Raw genomic sequence first — 23,678 nt, 5'->3', positions numbered from 1 at the left:
ATACAATAACCGACACAAAAACATAAAAACGTGTATGGCCCTATCTTAAACCACTGCTTGGTTTGTCTGTTCTTGGCTACTGTTGAAAAACATGGTGGACTCTGTGGGGGAGGACCTGTTTTTTATGAAGATATAAATGACTCATTCTAGAGTAAAGAAAACACAACGACCCTTTATTTCATGAGATTATTAAATAGAGAATAATAAGCTGGAGAACCAGTGGCCCCACAGTCTAGACAAAAAATGGTATCGTATACCATTTCTGCCAATGGATGCCCTTAAATCCTACACAGTGGACTTTTAACTATTTCACTTTAAGTTTATACATACCAGGGCAAATTCCTAATCTGTGGTTATATTATGTATTAAGGACCTGCCCTGCAAAACAGCCATGTATTACTTCCAAAACAACAAACAATGATTCTACCAACAGGCCATTTACACTTAAATATTATTATGTTCACTATGGTCAATGTTACATTTAAGGTGGGAATGTGCCTTTTTTAGTGGCTGTCGTGTCCGATATTATAGAGCCACAGCAGTTAAGAAGTGACATGTAGCTAGTAACGTAATAGCCTGAAGCTATTTAGCTCTTTAACCCTTTTAAAAGCACCAAAATGAGACCCCACTAACCATAGCTTAATTCAGTTGTCTTTGAATGCTATTGCTTGTCATCATGCTATTTAAAGGAGCTATATGTAAGAAATCTAAAGCAAATAGTCGTAAAATCCTCCTAATATGTCACAGAGACTAAGGAATAATGTTCATATAACATACTGATTGCACCGACAACAATAGTACAGCCAGAATATTCACATTTAAAAAACATTTTTACGGTCCGCAAATCATGTTTATGTTTTGAATTTGTGTTTTGGCCTGTTGCGCCACCCACCGCCATCTACCAGTCACGCAGTCAGTAGAGTCTCAGCATCAGTTACAGTTACGACTGAGCTACAGCAGCACGGCAAGCAGCATTAGCAGTGTCCCGGTACATAGCATTAGCAGTCTCCTCAGCTGTATCCCGGCAGCAGCGTTAGCAGTGTCCCAGTACACAGCATTAGCAGCCGGCTCCTCCTCAGCTGTATCCCGGCAGCAGTGTTAGCAGCAGAGAAGCCGGACTTGCTCGAACGGTCCGCTGGAAAACCGAAGATCAAGGACGCGGCGACGCCGCCCTGCCACGGCAGCCGCCCGTGGGCAAACAAATCAGTCTCCAGCGTGCCGCTGTCCAGCAACCTCGAATCTGTAGGGGAGGGGGGGCGGACATGACTCGCGGCAGTATTTTGAATTTGAGTGCAGTAACCGTTTTGGCCACATTCTTACATACAGTGCCTTTAAGATACAGAATCTGTCGCACATTGATATTCTACGTATCCTATAGAATTTTTTCAACCTTCGCCAACCTTTCATGTTTTGCACTCTTCAGAGAGGTCTTTGTGTCTGTCACCAAGGTGCTTGGTGAGGTTTGAAGTGTTTCTTCCCTTGCACAACTTTGTCTTATCGCACCTTCTGCATACAGGCTTCCTTATGTCAGCAGGTTTGCCTTCAGCATTGGCTCTGTAATGTTAGGCAAAGTAGTCCCATGGCAGACTTCTATAGTTCGAATTGTTAAACAGTAATGTTAGAGGGTGTGTAGGTATCATCTCTGGAGAAGACATGCTGGTTTTATCAGTCGTAGACATGGTGGGGCAGAGGCATTGCTTCTCTCTCAATCAAAGCTGAGGTTCACTCTGTATCAACAGAGTCTTGTTTGCTTACACCTGTGACATATGACCTATAACAAGTGCCCAGCGTTGGGAAACACCAAATGCTTTATAACAAAAAATATCCAAAAAGTACCTAAATTTCAGTCTACAGTACAACAATAATGACAAATGCATAAAGTATCAAGATGATGGGTGACATGGATGTGAGCAAAAGTGGTATTTTTGTGTTCATAATTTCTTATTTAGTAAATTGGTTATAAATGTCAAAATATTCCTGTTAACATTGTCAAGATGATTTCTGTAAAATGGAAGTGTGACTGATGGGAACAACTGTTCTGCTTAAATCAATTTCAGCAAACCATAACCAACTGCTTTTGTAGTGTCTGATTTGTTACTGAGCATACGCCAAGAATACAATGGCTGTATCCAAATCAGAGTGGAACCTGCATTTCATCCATCCCCTCTCGCTCCTGCCTTTCAGCTCAGGATTATCTAGTAAATGATGACCAGTATTACACAGTCATAGTTTAAGATCAAAATGAGGCCAATCAGCTCATTATTTCTGTAGGAGAAGTGCCACAAAAACAGAATCTACTGTAAAGTACAGTAGTAGTAGTAGTAGTAGCAGCAAAGGGATCATTTATGCATACTTGAGACCTAAGGGATGAGCAACTTAAAAAACCCCACAATCTTTTCCTTAATTTACTATTCATCCCCTGCACTGATTGCATGCCCTAGTCACTTTCTTTAAATTTCTTAACTCTTGGTTCAGCAGCAAATGACCTCATGACTTTTTAAAAGGCATTTCTGGGTTTGAGGCTTTTCCTCTTGACATGCACACCATGTGCATCACACTGTATAAGCAGTGTATTCGTGCGTGTTGTGTGAAAACACTAATTCCGCTTGACCTGAACATCTCCCCTTTGGCTGTGCCTACCAGATTGGGGTGTGGTCCCACCTGTTCACTAGAGCTTAAGGAGCTTTGAAAGGAGGGCGTGCTGAGGTGGCCGGAGGCTTCTTGGATGATAGTATGTGTGTGAACAAAGACTGTCACAATCAATCATTCTGCAAATAACCCAGTACAGTCACCAGTAGAAAATGTAGGCGTTGTATCTTTCTGCAAACCATGTATAACACCATGTAAACACGTTAGATATGCATGTTTCATACTTACCATCTAGGGCTGTCCCCTAATTGTCGACCAAACTTTGGTTGACCAGAAAGGTCACTGGTTGGCAAGATTTAATTGGTCGCGAATGGAAAATCAAACAAAAAAACAAATGTGAGACTCTGTTAGGAGCTGCGCCTTGTCAAAATCAGTCAAAACTTAGTTGACTGGACCATTTAGGGATTTAATTTGAAAGGACAGAGACAGGTAGAGGCCACGCTCAGCAGTCAGACAGGAATCACGCTACAAACCAATCACAGCCGACAGATATCTTTCCCTTCTTCTGTAAATATTCAGTCTGATAAATACGGAAAAGTTGATCATGTTAGTGCAGGGCTACCCAGAGCTTTACATCTGTCCCACGGACCATACGCCTACACACTTATGAACAGCGCCTGGAAGAAGATCAGCTCTGCACTCAGGATTTCAGGTAAATAGGCTACACAATGCTTGCTTAGCAACCTCAGATGCAGCCTGCCGCCTCGCTCTCGAATGCTGCCACAAGAAAGGCACAAGAGTAGTGCCAGTGCCCCACCTTGCATTTCCAGGTGGTTCAACACACACCATGTGTACAGCCGCTGATTAACCTGCAGTTATTTCACAGGCTAGTTAATAACATGTCGGACAGGAAATCCAAAGTGTGGGATCATTTTGAGAAGGTGAAGGACGAACCCAAGGTGATATGTAAACTCATCTTCATTGGTCGACTACAAACATGACGTATCATCTGAAACATGTCAGTAGCTACATGCCCATTAGCCACTTAGCACAATCATTACTGCTTTGCCGACAGCGTCATTAACAGGCGGCTCGCTCAGTGTGTGACGTGCACTTGTAGATAAAATATAGGCCTATATTAATGAAGGTTCATTAGTACGGTTTTGTATTTCTCTGTAATGTAGCACAGTGTTAACAATGTTACTGATACTATTCTTTCTCACACCTTCAACTCAAACCGTTGTGTTGCCCCGCCCAAAATATATCATTTGATTATTGAATTAATATGGTAAACATAGGGACGACAAGTCGATAAATGGCCCTAAATGATGACTACTGGCCAACTAGGAAAATTATTAGTCAGGAGCAGCCCTATCATCAACATTTCTAAAGTGACAGAATAAAAGCTTGCTATGTCATTGGTAGGTAGGCTGGGTGGTGGATGGTCTGACAACTGAGCGAAATGCCTGAAAATCCACGGACCACTGTTCGAGACCAACACTCAACAAAACCAAAATATTGCTGAGTTTCCAGTTGGAAAACCAAAACCCTAATCCAGTGGTTCCCATTTGGTCTGGCCACAGGGTCCTGATTTCTCCTGAGTTCAAGGTCCACATAGTTTAATATATTCAGCGTCATACTTGCATTTGACCACGTCATCGAGCTAGTTTGCGGTCTTTGTTAAGCAGCTGTCCCATAGTCACTCACTCTACAGCATGAGACAGCCCTTTAAAATAAAAACTCTGAGTTGGATATTCACTGTACTTAAATAAATAGTGTTTTTCTTACAAAGTTGATATGTTTGCAAGCCACTTGTGGTCCATTCAGAATGGACAATGGACATGTGACCCACTTTTGGACCGCGACCCACCAGTTGGGAACCAATGCCCTAACCTTAGCCCCAAAAACCAGATATCTTAAGCCAAAACATGATCTTTTTCCAACCAAAACCAAGTGTTTTTTGTGCCGAACCCTGACCACATGTTGAAGCATAAAGTGTCAATGTATCTGCTACATAATATCATGCAATGTAACATAGTGGTTTGCAGAAATGTACAATGCCAACATTTCTCTTCTTTTTGGCAATGGGGTTGAATTAACTGCTAATCAGAGTGCCTGGGTAAGCACAAAGCCAACTCTAAAGAATGCAAAGAAGGAAGCTGTAATGGTGTTTCAGGACACTGGCACCGTGAGTGTGCAGGAGTAGCAAGGCTTAGGTAGGTTATTTTCTGTTCTATTCAGACAGCCTAAACACTAATCTAAAAGTTGTTTGCTCATCTTTTGTCTGGTGGCCTTGCTGTGGAATACTCAGGCTGACATTGATGCACTGGATAAGTACTCTTAATGCTCTGTAAACATGTTTACCCATTTGCCACAGGACTGTTGCTTGTCACGACAATTTATTCCCCTCCATTTGCTCCAGTTTCATTTCATTGTACGATGGAAAAAGGACGGAGTCCCACACAGATACGAGCTCAACAATGCATCCTGTATATTAAAAAGATCCTCAAACGGCCGAGAGAGATTGCAACAGAGGATATTAGCGTCGGCGATGATGTGTTTTGTATTGTGCTACCTAGACTCACAGACATGGTGGTTAAAATGACAAAGGCTGCAAAAAAAGGTGCGAGCTACCAATTGTTGACCCTTCATTTCACACGTAATCCCCAAAGTCGTCATGTTGAGCAGACTAAGCTGTACGTATGATGAAATAAATGTCTTCCAATTCAAATTATTCCTCAGTAAATTCACTAGAAACTGTTTGAAAATGAATCTCATTGGACTTTGGCCGACCTTTAAAAGTGCATTTACAATCCAGACGTTATTCCGGAGCAGAAAATTCCCCTTGATATACACGTTTTTTAAATGAGTAGAAAATTGACAAAAAAATTAAATAAAGCGCTCCCAGTTATTGAGTGTGGGCCAATAATGCAGTGGCATTTCACACTTGAGATATTTTCTCATACAGTTAGAGCACACACCATGAAATAGCCTATAAAGGTGTTGTCAAAACACGCACCCCGGCCGGCTCTAAAACCTGCACGTAGCGCTGTTAAAGTGCTGTTACGGTAGCTATAGCCGCATCAAATGACAGCTTGACTTCAGGTGTTGGCAAAAATGTCTCAACCTTGCCTTCCCCTCCTTATCTCTTCTTCCCCTTTTTGTCTTGATCTCCTTTTCCCCCTCTACTATCGGAAATGCTGACCTCCTTCTGTGTGCTGAACTTTTCCCCTCATATCTACTCATTTACATATACAGTACTTCAACCCTTTTGCTACTTTCCTGCTGATTCCCTGATTCAGGGGGTTCATTATTGTCTTCACACCTCCTCCTCCTCCTTCATGCCTCTTGCTTATCCTCAAACTTATCCTAAATCCCTCGCTCCTCTTTCCTCTTTCCTCTTTCATTCCCCTCTCCTCCTCCTCCTCATCACTCAGTGGAACAGCAGAGCTCTTCATCAAGCAGACGTCAGGCATCTGTCAGAGTCCCGGCCAGTCTCGGCGTGATTGATTTTTGGCCCACCTGCGTCTTTCGTAATGACCAACTGTCAGTTGTTTTACTGCCCGCTCTGCCTCCCCTCAGTATCTCCTGTCACTGCAGCATCCAGAGGCTAAATCTCTCGGCTTGGGCCTACAGCGCATTATCTGGCTTGTCTTCAGATAAGATTTATGCAGGTATACCTTAGAGCCTGCTTGTCCTCCCTCCAATCACTGAGGAGAATGCTATCACGGATGGTTATTTTAAAGAAACAAATCGATTACATTCTGACGGCGAACGCAATATCTCTTTTATGCTTAAAGTTTTCAATTATTCCTAGGCAATGACTTTTCTGACAGAAGCTAATAAATGTCTGTTTGGACTCAGCACGACGCTGTGTTTTGATTTGGTCTAGTAACAGCTTGTAAAAGAGTTTGGGAGCTGAGGCAGCAGACTATTTTGAGTAGAATGTAACTCTGGAGATCTGCCACGTAGCAGAGGACAAGCAAGACATATTTCCTGTGTGGAAAGCCAATATCATTTCAAGTGGGGACTCAGCACATCTTATAGATCAGCCTGAATAAGAAGGAATTTAGAATTTATCCCAAAACAAGATGCTTTAACAGGCGAATATCATCTCCACATGTTACCTTCCTTGAAATAGCTTGTTTTTCTCGAGATCAAACTTCTCTTTGGCAGAGACAAAAATGTTGCACGCTTTTCTCTTTGATCCATATGTTTCAATGTGAAAGAGAGCAGTTTGCTTACATTGTACCAAACTGATAAAACAAATCCAGACTAAATATATGAGGACATCAAGCCTTGACTTGATTGGGCGCCGAAGCGGAACAAGCCATTTAAATTTCACCTTGAGGGATCAGGTTCAATGGATTTTGTTGAAGGCACAAGATGTTACTTCTCCAACTGAACCCAGACCTCAGTGTGACTCCGAGACATCAGATGATGAAAACATGTCAGGAACACTTTCAAAAGCTCCTTTATGTCCCGTGGCGACCTCCAGACTTGAGTACGGATGTATAAGAGGAGCTTCAAACTGGAAGCAGAGTGAAAGCAGGGGTGCAGCGAGGGGAAGTGATGTGCCCCTGCTTTCACTCTGGATACTGAGCTTCTTTGATCATCTACAGAGGCCAGGTGCTACTTCCGGATCTTGAGTAAGGCAGACTTTCTAGATCTCATTCTCTCTTTCTCTACTTCCTGTTACTGTTTGTCTCTTGTGATCTTTCCTTCACTCTTTTGCCCTTCCATCCATAGTTATTTCCTTCCTTCATTCCTTCCCTCCTCTCCTTTCCTTGCCCTCTTTATCTCCATCTGCCTGGCAGGGACAACTGAGTGCCCATGGAGAGCAGGGATGCAGCAGAAGGCATCTTTGAAAGAGAGCTCTGGCTGCAAACCTTTCATCTAGCGCTATACCTGGCCAAGGCAGGCTGCAGGGTACCTTTGCTGTCAGAAGGCATACACCAGAGGAGGGATGAGACAAGCGGAGGAAAAAGGGAAATGAAATGCAATGAGCGGGAAAGAGAGAAGGGCATGAAAAAAAAAATTAAAAAAAACTTGCCTCTCTAGTATTAATAATCTATTTATGCTTTTGCCAGGCTCAAAAAAAGAGGGAGTAAATGAAGATGAGTGAGAAACAGACATCAGAGGAACAAGATTGAGAGCAGAGAACGGGGAAGCAGAAGTGGAGCAGAAAGATGAGAGACAGAGAGGCCCTTGTGGCTCACAGAGGAGAGCCAATTTACAAAGCTCCTGCTAATGCAGCTACTTGGGTCTCCCTCCTGCTGTCACCTAAAATATGTCCAAGACTGAATCAGTCAATCACTGAAGCTGCTTAAGTTTGCTTAAAACTGGGATGCCTGCTGTATTGACCACTAGCAGCAGAGGAACAACACAGTGAAAAGATATCCTGCGTCCTACACCAGATTATTAAAGGGTATGTTGATATGACATGCTCCAACTGAGCAATTTTTAAAATTTGAAAGGGCTGTAAACACTGTTTCCAAAGCATGGGGGTGCACTGAAATGACTGCTGTTCAGTCAAAGCCTGCACTCAGGTCTGCATGCAACATCACAACTTTGGCAGTGTTACCGTGTGCATTATCTCAGCATGCCACTGCTTGGCCTATTGCATCTGCTGCAGAGTGTGCCTCCTTGACAGGCAAAAGCTAAGTACTCAGAGAGTGTGTGGTGTGCCTCAACAGGAGGCGGGCAGGAAGTTAATGTGTGTGTGAATTCCTGAGTGCCTATGTGTGTAAAATCCTTTAGAAACCTCTCTAAAAACAGGCCGCATGCTTCTTTTGGTAAAGCACATAATAACTCAAAAGCCTCCCATTGACAGCGGCTGTCTATAGCCGTGAAGGACCGTGAGTTTGACAAATGGATTCTCACGTAGCCGTCTACCTGTGTAGGTTCTGCATGGGAAAATCAGGGAGGAATGCTGCCAGGCAGGTCTGTCCTTAGTCCTAAATGCCACGTCTGGGAACACAGACGAGGGTCATTATCGAGTCAGACCGTGTTGTTAAGGCTGACAAAATGTTGTTTACATCAGACATGGCCGGCCCTCTCAATTGTCTGTATCACTCAACAGAATGGGAATTCATCTTTTAAGTCAGCAGGTATATAAAGAGTGATCTGTTCTTGAGAGACCATCATTAAAATCAGACAATAGGTGCCAGTAGGCAAAAGCCTGGCTTCAATGACTTTTAAATGAGCCTCAATCTCCCTTTTTTTATATTTCTCTTCTCTGTCTGTCCCTCCTCTCTTTTGTATCAAAGACAACCTTGATCAAGTTCATACTAAATGTAAATGCCGCACATCAAAGACAAACCATGTAACCATGGGAACCGAGCCCATACTTCATAAGAAAAATAGATTGTTTTTCTCTGTAGTCCTCCTTGAAGCCTAAAGCCCAGTTCAGAGCACAATTTCGCGAGTTTTAGAAGGTTGCAGTGAAAAGTTGCGACGATGTCAAGTGGCCCGTCAAAACTTGACTCAAGCCGGCGGATGGTGTCACCTGCGACTAAACTTGTGAAATCGCCAGAGGCCGGTTTCAGAATGTAAGGCATGTCACCTGTTTCAACAGCCAGTGAGCTGGTAGCAGTCAGCTGGCCAAGTCAGTTTCAAACTGCAGATGGCGTGTTGGCTCGGCGGGGCAATCTGACAACAGCCCTCCGTGTCTGCCAAGCCCGAGTCCTTTGCATTTACATCTCCTGCGGCTGCTGACACGTATGTAGGCCTCCGTCATTACGGTGTGTCGTGTTGGACAGTGGGTTGCTGCTGCTGATGCTGGCTCACACAGGCTCACTGACTGATTAATCAGTGCTGGTAATTTTAATTATTGTGATTACGAACACTGTACATCTAAAGCTGAGGTTATTTTGTTTATGTTTTTGCTGTTTCATAACAACTTGAAATGCAACTGTAGCCTGTATCTGACTATCACTATCCTCACTCATATTTTAAGAAGCTACAATTTATATTCAGCTGCAGAATAAGCCTGAAAAGCTGCAAGTTAGAACAGAAGTACAGAGAGTCCTTGCTATTGAGATGATACGTCGTCTTGTCGGTTGCACTGGTGTAATCTTGCAGGTTTTTTAAAACGTTGCAGAGTGACGCATTACAAGTACTTCCTCTTGTCGCAAATATCTGGTCAGAACTGGGCTTTACAAGCCCAAGGGTGGCAACCAATAAAGAGAAAGCTCATCACAATCAATGGTGCATAAATAAATTTACTTTATGTAAAAAGAGGAATCCCCAATGATGGGATAAGAGAAGACAGCTGTGTCACCTAGAAAGCTACAGAGCTGTATCTACGAGCTGCATGACACTAATTAAGTGATTCTCTGACATAAAAATGTTCTAATTCATTGCTGCAAAAGTAATTTTTTTTTTTCTAAATACATTATTTAGGGCTGTCAAAATAGTGCATTAATAAAAAAAAAAATAACGTGTTAAAAAATTGGTGCTGATTAATCACCTTCCATGGTGCCCTCTGACCCAGTGTGTCATTGAAAGCATGATGGAGCCAGACGAGACGATGCTGTTTGGCCCTATGATTGGAACATTTACATTTAAAAAAGACGCCAAGATGGAACTGTTGATAGTAGCCTCATCCAATTTTCGTACTTCAAGCCTGAAATATTTCCTCAACGCAAAGCATTTAGCAGCAAACCCGAAGGTCTGAGCTTGCACAGCTAGCTCTGATGCTAGCGCTAGCAGCCAGCCTCGTCAAGCCACACTCGACCAGGCGTTCAGACACAAACTGAGTAAGTCTACCTGTGACTGACTAACTAACCAACTCCTTCACAAAACGGACTGCAGACCAGTTTTGGTGGTTCAGGACGGACAAAGGGGACAATTGTGTCCAAAATCCAGAAGTTCATTTCAACTGATTTTTTTTTTTTTTTTTTAATAACTTCCACAGCAAAAATTGATGTGTGCGATTAATTAAACTTAATTAATCACTGAGCATGCAATTAATTAGATTTTAAGTGCTTGACAGCACTAATATTATTTAAAACCTGCACATACATAGAAAAGTCTCTATAATAAGGCACCACTGAGGAAAAGCCAAGCTACCACAGTTCAGTCCATTTCAGGCTATTCTTTACCATCACAGGAGCGTAAATAACATCAACAATTGTTTACGTGAGAGAACTGCACACCCTCTCAGCCTGTATATAATAAAGTCAACAAGCTTTTTCCACACAAACATAGAAAGCTTCAAGAGCATGGTACTCATGCGAGGTTATAAGCTCTTGTCAGCAGGATATGGCACCGGGAAAAGCCAGTCGAGCGGTCTTAAGAGACAAGAGGCTGAGACGGGGGAGCTGACGAGGCCCCGGACTCTGGCTATACAGTCCAACAAGTGCATTATGTTTCCACTCAGCAGGGGGGCCGAGACGGCTGCCAGGCTCCATGAAAGGCAAGGTGGCAGCTTAACAAAGCAAACCATTTTAGACATGAATGAATGTATCCGATGCTAATCCAGTCATTTACATCACTTTGTCTCTCAGCAGGTTTTGGCGCAGTACATAGACTTTAAACACTGAGGGTTTTAGTCCTAATCATGACCTTGGTCTTGTCCTCCTTCCACTTTCATCCCTCCTATCCTCAACTCACCCCACTATTCCCTCATCATACACTAAATTTATTCCTATAATATGATGTAAAAATGGGATGGGTAACCAGCTGAAAGGAGCATCTGATGCTATGGAAACAAAGACTGTTCCCTCTCATAGACAGTCAAAATGAAGTTGAGGCAGCACTTCTTCATCAAGGAAAAAAAAACGAGATGCAAGCATGGGCATAAATTAATAAATAGGTATTGGTCCACAGGCTCCTACCACTTGGCTGGAATGGTAAAAAGGTGCTGACAGAGATGTGAGTTGGGGTTGGAGAAGGAGAATCATGGGGAAGGATCCTGCAGAGTGGAGTTAAAAATAGAGCATGAAGTGGAGGAGGGGGGGGGGAGGAAGAGGAGGGAGGAGGGGACGTACCTGTGGGCTTGGAGGCAGCCTAGTTAGCAATGAGCAGCACCACTGTGGACGACGGCGGGCTGGAGAGGGAGACAGAAAGAGAGATGGTGAGAAAGAGAGAGAAAGACAAATGAGAGAGAAAGGATGAGGACAAAATGAGGTGAAAACCAGACGACAGATAATGAGCAGAAAGAGAGAGAAGGGGAAGGGTTGGGGGGAGGATAATGAGAAAACAAGTCAGATTAGCATGAAACCCCGTGTCTGAGTCTAAAGCAGACAATTATTTCACAGTAGGCCGCGGATGGCAGAAATGACTAGCAATAGTCCGCGACAGATGCACATGCTGAATTTACAAATGTCACCCAAACATACACATACACAACAAACACACACACACACACACACACACTGGGTGTTACACTGTAAGTGCTAGAGGTGGGGATTCCATTAATAATCCCTCCAGCTAAGCCAGAGACAATACAGCCATATGTAGTAACATATTATGTCATGTTGCCTATTGTCTAAGAACTAGTCATTCATAAACAAGGTGCCCCCCTACTCTCTAGGTTTCCTGTGCAGGATTGTTGGTTACTGTAAACACGCTTTGTCGCTTGAATGCCTCCTGCCTAGGGTCTGGCACCTGGTTGCTACCTTTTTATAAAGCCCCTGACCTGACCTGAGCGCTGTGGGGGTGCACGTCCATAAACATCCCAAGCACAGGGCACAAGAAGAAAATAAGAACATACAGGCACTGCCACACACTTCTTCTGGGTCAAAAGTGATGATTGAGAGGGATTACTACTGTATGAGTACATACTTTTTTTTTTTAGGGACAATCCTGCATAGTATATGTATAAGATGGAAGAAAGTGATATACAAAACGCACTGTCACAAAGCAAGCCACTTTATTGTCTATATGCTCCTTTCGCTTGCAGTGACTATTTTAACACCATGTTACTGAGGCTTTTTTGTGTTCACTTAAAGGGGTGCAGATTACACTTAAGCATTTTCATACGTTTGTCAGCACGAACACAAATAGCATAGAAGCGGATCAAGAGAGTGAGAGTCTCCTCTCTATCTCAAACTCAGACCAAACTCCAATCAAACTGTAAAACTAGTAGAGTTGGGGGGAAAAATTGATACAACATAGTATTATAATATTTTTGTTTGGCAATATCGTACCGTCATACAGTGCCAAGTATTAATTTTGTTATTTTATAAATCATTAATATTACAAATACAAATTAAACTTTTGGTAGCCTATTAGAATAATATAATTAATTGCTTTTTCAGTCCACTAGATACACTTTGCTACTGCAAAACAATGACTCAAGTGAGATGAACAGACCGAAAACTTTTTGTTATTAGATAACACAGATGTTGACAAAGTTTTCCTTCAGGGACATAATTTCCAGTTGAAAAAAGGTATTAAATTGCAATGTATTTAATTGCAATACTCAACATATTGCATGATATTAAAGTTCCAATAATACTGTAATATTGTATCTTTTATATATATATATATATATAATTATTTTTATTGAATGAGTGAGGGTATACATCCAATACATTTCATGTTTCAATCTTAACTTATCAACACATATCTTAATAAATCAAGTTAGCAACTATACAGTCACTTGCGATCGTCATTACAGATAACATTTCATCCCTACTCGTATACATACGTACTCATATACATGTTTATCAGACACCCACACAGCCACAGACACACAGACACGCAAGGGCGACGGACAGGACAGAAGTGACACAAGACACAGGGCTCCCTTGATTCATGCAGGGCTTCATAAATTGTAATATTATATCATGACTTAAGTTTTGGGTGTGTTCTCCCTGTGTCAGCGTGGGTTTTCTCCGGGTACTCCGGCTTCCTCCCACAGTCCAAAGACATGCAGGTTGGGGATAGGTCAATTGGTGACTCTAAATTGTCCATAGGTTTGAATGTGAGTGTGAATGGTTGTCTGTCACTATGTGTCAGCCCTGTGATAGTCTGGCGACCTGTCCAGGGTGTACCCCGCCTCTTGCCCAATGTAAGCTGGGATAGGCTCCAGCACCCCCGCGACCCTCAAGAGGATAAGGGGTTAGAAAATGGATGGATGGACTGAAGTTTTGAGATAATATCATATTGTGGATCTGTTGATTCCCACCCCTAAAAACCAGTGCTAATCAAATGTTAACCGAGATTCTATTATTGCATTGCCCATTTCTTTCCTTAAAATGTCTACATAAACACATTTTAGTGCACTGTTTGGCTGTAATGTGAGAATTTGTGGACAGGAAGTGGGTGCATCCTGTTTCCTTTATTGTAAAAACAGAGGCTGAGAAAACTGATCAAACGGCAAAACTTAACAGCGCTGTTTAGTGCAAAGATTCTGTTACTGTGTTGCCTCGTTCTCACCTGACATGTTTTAGAAACATATTTTAGCTTACTGTTTAACTGTAATCTGAGATTGTTTGTTACCATCTTGCTGCCATTTTGTTTCTTGTGTCAAAATGGTCAAGCTTGCATTACGTCACTGACCTGCGGTAATGTTTACTGGTCTGGTGTGGGTCAGCATGCTGGTAGTTGTAGGTTTGCTACCTCTTGAGCAAAGCCAATGTTTTGTCCTTCTTCTTTGTTTTGTCTGGTCATGTCGCACCAATTTCATAAGTATTTGCATATTTCTGCTGCATACGTAAATAGCCTAGTTTTATGAATTATGAAGAATTCAGGCTTTGGCCACACTGACTCAGTAATAAACCCTGCGTATGTATCTTTAGACATGGTAACCATAGCTCACACTTCTGGATTCATCATAAGGGAGAACCACCAGTTAAAAAGACAGAAATCATCAGCTCATCTAAACACATAATTCAGCTGCTTCACAAATCAGACTTGTGCTAAGCCAAGAGCAGCAACAGAATCTTTTGAAACACCTTCCATTTCCAAAATAATACATGGAAATCAAACACACATTCAAAACAACAGCCCTGAGAAAGATTTCACCACCACCTCTGGCACGCCCCCATGTCTCAAATTTCATTTTCTGAAAAACAGGATTTCAAGTGAGACCTGGCCTCAGAGAGGCTACAGTTAAATATTGACACCAGTAGGCAGCCAAACAAAAGCAGCAGGAGGACGTCAACGGAAGAAGTCCCGACACGGACAATCAGTGCATTGTTTACTCAAGGGCCAGCCAGGTGTGATGTTACTTTTTTGTCAGTGCAAAATAATCTGAGAAAACAGAACACATGGCCCATCATCTGGGTCCTAATAAGCTATTGTTCCTAACCGGTTCAGGAGGGATTCCAGTGAGTCATCCACGACTGACGGAGAGGAAAACTTGGCAAGAGAGACTGTGCCGAGCAGCTGTGTTCAAAGTGCCTGCAGATTCGAAATCTTCATACCTGGATACTGGGAAGTATTCAGTGAACACAAAGGAAAATGTTGCTACACTTGAGCTTTTTGATGCTACTGCATATCAAATGTTTGTTTTTCTGCTTTTGGTTATACATGAACACAGCTACACCTGTTGGGTTTATTAAAATATGTCTGCTTTGGTGAAATATATGATGTATTGTAATTCATGGCTCTCCATGATTTGAATTTCATGCTAAGTTGTGAAATGATTTCATGGTCTCTGTGGCCCTAAAATAATGAGAATCAGAGTTACAAGCTCTCCTAACAATAAACTGAATACATTTGTGTGATCACTTAATTCACATTTTTTCAATTAGGGTTTATTTGCCGCACTCTGAATAATGAATTGTGCTTATAAATCACTCTGAAAGCATTCATTAATTTTCAAAACAGCTCATTATTTAGCATATTAACTAATTCACATGAGGTGTGCTAACAAAGCCATGGCTGCATTCTGCCAATCTCTCCTCCCTCTCATGTCCACCATCACTGTCTCTGAATCACTGATGCGCATCGATGTGCCACAATTCACCATAATGATTGCCTAATAAGAGACAATCAGAGGAGAACAGGCCTGTCAATGGACGACAAAGTGAGGCAACAAGTTTTCATCTCCTCTGAATACCAAGTGAGTAGTTACACACAAAGGAGACAAATAGAAAGGAGGCAAAACCTTTTATTCTGACACATTCAAATATGAAAAATGGATGTATTTCAATAGGTAAAGAGGTCTGTGTTTATTCTAAAACTATACAAACTATACAAAGTTAGAAGTGTTACTTTGTAGTTTTTTTGTCTTTTACTTTTGTTTTCAGAGTTTTACATTTCAGATAGATGTCACTCTGATAAATGGCAATCATCAGCACCGCACTAATTTTCACTCGCTCCGCATGTTAGTCTCAGTTAATCTAATATCCAAATGTAAATGAATGATTAGTGTCAATAGCAGTACATTTTAACCGTCTGCTACTGCTACATAATGACAACTGAGAATGGTCTATTTCAGCTGTCATATCACTTAGCGGTTATAAACAGAAAATGTGATCACCCGGTAATGCACATCAAATCTTATAGCCTTGCACAGATGACATGGATTACAAGAATACAGTGCTTTTCTATCCTGCAAACAATTTCAGAATACTGTACTTTAAGACAGCCTATAGTATAGTTTTGTTTTTCTTCACTCTTTAATCTCTAATAAGAAACCCATAGATAGTTCTGATGTCAAAATGGAGCCCCGAGGTCATGTGACATCAGAGTTCACGTTCAAAGCACAACAGTAGACACTCTTATCAACACATTCTGGCAGTGCACCCTGCCAATTTGCACCTTTGCTGATGTGAAGAAACCCCATCATCACCTCCCCCAACAGACCAGAATGAAATCCAATCATAAGACATATCTGAGTAGGGGGAATGCCTGTGATCCCTGACATACCAGAGTGCTCACTGAAATATGTGGCTAAGGAGCTTTATTTAGACCTACCAACACATCAGCACAGTCATTCTCTCCGAACTGTAGGAAGGAACGTAGAAATTTACTAACTACACGTAAGTTGGTAAAGTGAGTTGAAAAAACAGCTATAAGCTACAAGCTTTTTTTTTAACACTAGGGCTGGGCAATGTATTGATATTATGTCGATATCGTGATATGAGACTAGATATCCTCTTAGATTTTGGATGAAGTCATATCATGATGTTGTGCTTCCCTGGTTTTGAACACTGCATTGCAGTAAAATGATGTTCATTTCTGAACTTCTCAGACTGTCTTATCTTACTGATGATTATTTCTAATGTGTAAATATTTTATAATACCATATTTAACCCAACAATATCCTTGCAATATCAATATTGAGGTATGTGGTGGGAAAAAAAATCACAATATTTGTTTTTCTTCACATTGCCCTGCCCTAGTTTTCATCAACATGTACCAGTTTAATCACAGATAGCCATCACTGCAACATGAGACCTGGACCTAGGTTAAATGGGCTGACTCTGTGACAGGATAAATAATATTTATGAGAAACCTCCTCTACTCTGCAATCTATATGGTAATTTATATCATTACAAAGCAACTCCTGGAATGCATTACTGATTGATGACTTCCTTCCACCAATCCATCTATCCATCCATCCATCCATCCATTTACCGCTGTTTATCTGGGGCTAGGTCACCATTGCAGCTGGCTAAGCGAGGTAGTCCAGACGTCCCCCTACCCAACAACATCATCCAGCTGGATTGTTGGTGTTCTGGGTCTACCCCAGGGTCTCCTATCAATTGGGTGTTATGATGGATGACACATCTCTACTTAACCATGTTGCACAAAATGAAGCCAAAATATCCCACATACACTGGTGTGTTGGCAAAATCATTTGGAGTCAGAGTCTGCGCAGTAGTGATATTAGTCAGTATCAAGTTCCCACCCATACACCAATCACAAGCAGCACCAGTGATAGCATACCCATTGGCACCCCCCCCCCTTTTTTAAACCATCAAATTATTAGCTTATTAGAAAAATGGGGCAGGGTTTATGATCTATATTGTAGCCAGTCACTGGGTGTCACTTTTGGGGACCTCTCATGTCATCTATCTTTATGTAAAATCTATGGGAAAACCTCTAAAGGGCACCCAGGCAGCACCCTGAGAGGTTGAGGCTTGAACTTTGCCTGATATCACACAGAATTATCAACTCCTAGATTTCATTTCTATCTTCAATCTGACATTGTGTCTACTTTTACTGATTTCCATGAGGAAGAGGGATTCGATATTTTCCATAACCAATCACTAGAGACCAGCGTATCCCCTGAATCTACCAACATTTTAAGTCCACACTGATGCGTAACCATGCCAACATATCTGTTTTGCCAGTGTTTTAAGATTGGAGTGAAGTGAAGTAAAAAGAAACTATGATGTTGGGCAATATTGAGAGGACATGTTGACTCACAACAGCCTAAATAGCAGCGTTTATCTTGTCTATGGCGCTTGCCACTGATGTTATTACTCCTCACTGGTTCCTGCATAACACTTGACAATGCTTGACAACAGCATGACAACAGTTATTAGTCTCCATGTAGCGCTCAATAGTTGTTTTTTTATTTCAACAAAGAAACTGCTGTTTCATGTCACCATGCCAGATGAATCAATCAGCTCCAACTCGATTATGTGGCCGGGTTCAAAGGTCTGGACCCAGGCAAACCTCAACAGTCTGATAGGGCTGACAGAACCACATCATCTGCAAAGAACAGAGAAGCTCCTTTGAGCTCTCCAAACCAGATGCTCTCCTTCATGTGGGTGCGCTTTGAGAGCTCGTCCATGAAGATCACAAAGACAAATGGTGATGAGGGACAACCCTGGCTGAAGCTGACGCCCGCTGACTTCTTGCCCAGAATACAGACAGAGCTCTCACGCTGGTTATATAAGGACTGAATAGCTCCAAGCAATACCCCTGAGCCTAGCCTCGCGTCACCAGGCTCTCCACTTTATGTGAAGAGCCTGGTTTTTATTCACTCTGAATTTTGTCTGGATTCTAGTTCTGGTCTAGAGAGCGGATGCGGAATTCACCAAATTTACCAAAGTAAAAGTGTTCACTAAAGTAAAACTTTAAATTCTGGCGCACCATCGATTTGGGGTGATGAGGGGTCTAAGAAAATTGATTAACTTAATGGCTTGGGGCTTTTCTTGTAAATTATATTCTTCAAATTAAAAGTTTCACCGCATTTTTATTAGCTTGGTGCTTTTATTTTGACAAAAAGGCGCATCCATCGAATTCCGGATCCTGTCTCACTCTCCCTGGTTCCGGTTCCTTACCAAAACGGCCACTAATGGCCCCAGACTACCCTGAGCCCCATATTCCTCCAGCAACCCACAACAGACACCCTCAAAACACAATTTGATGACGTCTAACAATGTAAAAGGTGGATGTATCCTTTAATCTTCACAGTGTTTTTACAAAAGGAAACTCTTGACTCTGAGTGGAACATTTGGATCCTCTGAATAGAAACAGGTGTGGTGGTGAAAGCCAGGGGTCAGCACATTCATATATTGTTAGAGCTGGTGATGCCAAAGAGGTCCCTGTGACTTTATAGGAAACTACTGCGTGTAACTTAGAAACAGGTTTGTTATCAACCTGTTTTCTCATGTGTTCACCTCTCCCTCCTTCTAATTTGCCCTTATCTACTGCTTTCACTTTAGTTTTGACTACAAGTTAATATTAGTTTTGCTACTAATATTATGTTTCCAGCCCACAGCTCTTTTCCTGTGGGAGTCAGAAAGGGAAGATAATCAGGAGGACACCCGGAGAAAAATATCCAACCTGTGAGTATAAATAACTATATATAATAATATTCTGTCCCTCCCCCGCAGGTCCTAAATATGCTCTGGTAAGAGACAGACAGTGATTTCACTTTGATGAGAGTACCCTGTTAGAAATCCAGACATCACAGTTTGGCTTGTTGATATATTTGCTTCTGTCACTTCCCCTGCTGAGAAAACCCTAACAGACAAAAAATGGATGAATGGGATAATTGGGAGCATAGCATGAGACACAAAGTGAAGGGATTCATGCAGTTAAAAGCTCAGATGTAATAAGTGAGCCAATCAAAATAATGCGCCTTTCCTTCATCTTGTTTTGTGTCATTTCCCCGCAGGTCACACTTGAAATTCTCCAACTTCACATGGAGTCTAACAGCGGCACTGCTTCGAAAGTAAAACTCTAAATTGGTGTCAGAGAAAGGATGTTTTTGGTTTTTTTTTTCCACTTTGGCTGCTGATTATTGTGAGAAAATAAAGCTAACCTTTTGTGAGCAACATGTGTTGAGCAGCAACAAGCCTTTGATGTGGATGAAAAGACCTTTCTGACCACAATCTGGTTTGGCAAACAGATAAGACGTTACCATAAAATTTCAAAAGCGTCTTTGTGAATGAGATCTCTCTGACCCTGACACTTTGTGCATGTCAACATTTTTATCAAGTCAAGTCAGGTTTATTTATAGAGTCCATTGTGAAAGTATGCCTTTAAGGACGAAGCATTCCCTTTACAGAAGCTAGTCAACACTTTACAGCCCTGATTGTGCGATATACTTTAGATGGATTTTTATCTTAAAGGAGTGCTTAACACACACAATGACCATTTGAAATCAGTTAGTCATGCTGTGGTACCTTGAATTTGTGAAGAAAACGTTGCTTTTCTCACATGCCTCCACAGAGAACAGTGTTCAATTTAATGATTGATTGACAACAACATAACTAGGGGTGAGCTGTATCATCTCGTTCACCATAATACTGGTATCATTCTTAATATTATATTAAAAAAATGCGTATTGTGATACTCACGATATTTAGACTTGTTGACATATTGATGTCACACTGTTACCCACAGAAACAACAAGTATGGCTGAAAGCCAATCGTTACCGACTCCACTGTGGTTCCAGAAAGAGGAGCAGCTTCAGTAGTGTGGAATAAACTGTGGCGTCCTGAGTGTTTTATGAACAGCCCTGGACTTCTGCGACTCTTTTAGAGAGTTACCGCTGAGAGGGAACTCATTCAGCGGCTCCTCTGGCAGCAGCACAGCATCTCTCCCTCCCTCCCTCTCCCTCAAGTGATTGTGATACAGTAAGCCCTTGGTAATGTAAACCTACTTGACGCTCACGACTCGACAAAAAACTACATGTATGTGAACGTATGATAGTTATGGTAGCATAACAGCATGTTGATTAGAGGAGAAATGGCAGAGCATAAAGGTCCAGGTGGAACAAAAACCACTCGATAATTTAAGATTTTACTAAAAGAGAAGGAAATCACCTGTCAATTTATATATATAGATCCCAGGGTAGATTTTTTTTGTATTTGGGAGCTGATTAAATGTGTAATTTGTGGTAGATTTTATTTTGTTGAACTATTAATATTGTAACAGAATCTGAATCTCACTCTGAGTTACTGTTGTTGTTCACAAACTAAAGAAATGAGAGATCATTTTTGTTTAGTTATAACTGGATATTTGAAGGCAAACTGTAAAACTAGATCACTTATTTTGTTGCAATTCTATTTTCCTAAATTAATAATGATTTTTTTTTTTTTTACTAATATGTCATATCATCAAAAATACCCTAAAATATTGTGATATTATTTTTGGGCCATATCGCCCACGCCTAAACAGAACTATATCAAAACTTCTGTTCACAAACTCTCACACAACTTGTGCAGTAAAATACAAGTCTCATTTATCCAGTCGTACGCTCAGTACTTTCCAAATGCATTTTCACTGAAAAACCTTAGTGTTTAAAACTTAGAGTGAAGCTTATATATGCTCTCTTCAAAGCTAAACCTTTAGTGAAAATGCATGTGTTTGGGAAGTACTGAGCATACCACTGGATAAATGAGACTTAGATTACACTGCACAAGTTGTGTGAAAGTTTGTAAATGAATGTTTTGATTTAAACAAATTCCCAAATCAATCAGTAAATGAATTTGTTCCCCATTTTCTGTGAAGGCGTGCAAGAAAAACAAAGTTTTCTTTGTGTATTCAAGGTAACTTCGCCTGACGAACTGATTTACAAAAGCTCATTTTGTGGGTAAAGTATTCCTTTAAAGGTTAGGATTTTCCTAAAAAACAATAGACTCATACAAAAGTAATCCCTCTCAATCATCACAAACAATGTACAACCACAGTCCGACTGTTGGCCACTCGGCAGCAGCACAAATTGCCCAAATGCACCTTGACTTTAGTCGTCCTTCACTTATTCCTAACCGCATTCCTCTAACTGGTCTAAGTGCTGGAGGTGGCCACTCTCTGGTCACAACCCCACTTACTACTTGACAAATACCATTAAATATTCCACAAGCACCCCATCTGTCTTGATCAAATTAAAAAGGCTCCCTGTTCAAGGCCATCACAAATCAACAATTAATATGCCAAAAGGGAGTATCTCGCACTGATAAATGTCACTGGTGCAATGTACACAGGCTAATGAGTTTTGAACACTGCTGACACAGTCTGGCTGAAATAAAATACAAAGGACAAGAGTGATGACTAGTTCACTATATTCAATTATCCGGCCTGAACAGAGGCTGTCGCTGTGCTCAGTCAACTCAACCTCCGGTGGGGCATCTTGCATTTTTCAGAGAGTAAATTAACTGTCAAGGCTTTGATGGAACAGAACAGAGCGAAAGCTACACAACAGTGTCAATAATCCTCAAGATTTTCTTTTCTTTTTTTATTTTTTTTTTTGCTCACCACCAACTTAACATGTGGTTGATATCAGATAACAAGAAACCAATTTGCTGCATATGTTTGAGATGACACGGTGTCAAGAGCTAGGAATAGTTTCGGTGGGACCTTTTTTGGGAAACAGAACTTTTAAAGTCTCGGGGCGAGCGTTTTATGAGAAAGGGCGTTGGCTGCCTCTTCCAGAATTAGCTCGGCACACACACACAGAGACACACATACACCCCTACACACACATCAATGCTCATTATCAGCTACACCACAACACACAGGAGCCACTTTGTATCGCCAGGGAAAACTCACACATCCGCGCCGCATTTCCTGGCATGACCTCACTCGCAACAGAATACAAACACTGTACGTCAACCATCAGCATTTTTTCCCACTGTGAGAAAGTAGTAACAGAACTTTTTTTAAAAGCCACTAAGCTGTTTTTGTCTTTAATCAGGCCTGTAACATACAGACAGTGATCACTGTCGACAAAAGAAATGACCAACACTATAATGAAAAATACGGTTTCATTAATTTCACCAGTTTTGCTCATTTACCACATTAAGACTATATGTTAGATCTACAAATAGCAGGTGGAACTGTCCCTTATTTCCTTGCCTGCGTGATCAGATTAAGACATTAGGTGGCTCCCTATTTAATCACAGAGAGATTGCCTAAATGTAAGCGTAACACATTCCCTCCTGTCTTGTCTTGACACTAACAATGCTCTCTCTCATACATACTAACATGAGCAATGCCGACTGGATTTATGGGCCTACATTAACATAAGCAGTGGTGACTGAATTTATGGGCCTATATTAACGTGATGCAATGTTGTGAAATCAGATTGTTGGGTACTGGTTCGCATTGATGAATTACCTTTACAGACTGAATTACAACCCTCCTGAGCCTAATTTTCTTTTGGAAACAACTGCAAGATTATAAGAGATTCTGCTCAAGTTAATCATATGCGTCTGAGCCGGCCTGAAAAAAAAAGATCTATCTTTTAGTAGAGGTGTAGTAAAACTCATTGCTGATGGTCAGCATCTCCTCCTGCACATTTTTGAAAATGTAGCAGTGTACGTGAGTGAGTGCGCAGCACTTCAGTTTGACATTTGCACTAAATTACATTACAAGTTTAGCATTGTGGAATTAATGAGTGGGACTCGGTGATTTAATGAACTTGGACTGTGGTGTGCACTTGTGGCTTATAACCAAGCTTTTCTGTAATGGGGCGCCAGCTACGGCCAGGTCTCAGTCCCTATGTAGACTGTTCAATAAGGCCAAACCTCTCACCTTAATGACTGTCGACTTTCTTCCTCAGTCGGATGCACTTTTAATTATCAGCTCCAAGGCTCTCTGTAGCATCTGTACTCGGAGGACAGGGCTCGTCTTTTAACTAAGAACGTCCAACTTTACAGAGTTGGCTCAAAGTCAGGCTCGAAATCTGTTAGCATTGCTGAATTCAGCCACAGAGCAGCAGAAC

The 23,678-nt window shown here is 41.5% G+C and overlaps 1 protein-coding gene across 1 annotated transcript in view; it reads right to left on the bottom strand.

Moving 5' to 3' along the window:
- Positions 1 to 23,678, bottom strand: part of mid2 (midline 2) — a 219,630-nt gene that overhangs the window by 157,815 nt on the left and 38,137 nt on the right. The window contains exon 2 of the mRNA XM_033622496.2: positions 11,583 to 11,641. The gene's annotated coding sequence lies outside the window, so the exon portion shown is untranslated. The remainder of the gene's footprint in view (positions 1 to 11,582; positions 11,642 to 23,678) is intronic.

This window comes from Epinephelus lanceolatus, chromosome 7 (genome assembly GCF_041903045.1).
Source record: "Epinephelus lanceolatus isolate andai-2023 chromosome 7, ASM4190304v1, whole genome shotgun sequence".
NCBI classification, from domain to species: Eukaryota; Metazoa; Chordata; class Actinopteri; order Perciformes; family Serranidae; genus Epinephelus; species Epinephelus lanceolatus.
Note: the sequence above shows the minus strand (reverse complement) of the source record. Positions and strands in the feature narration are given on the sequence as shown.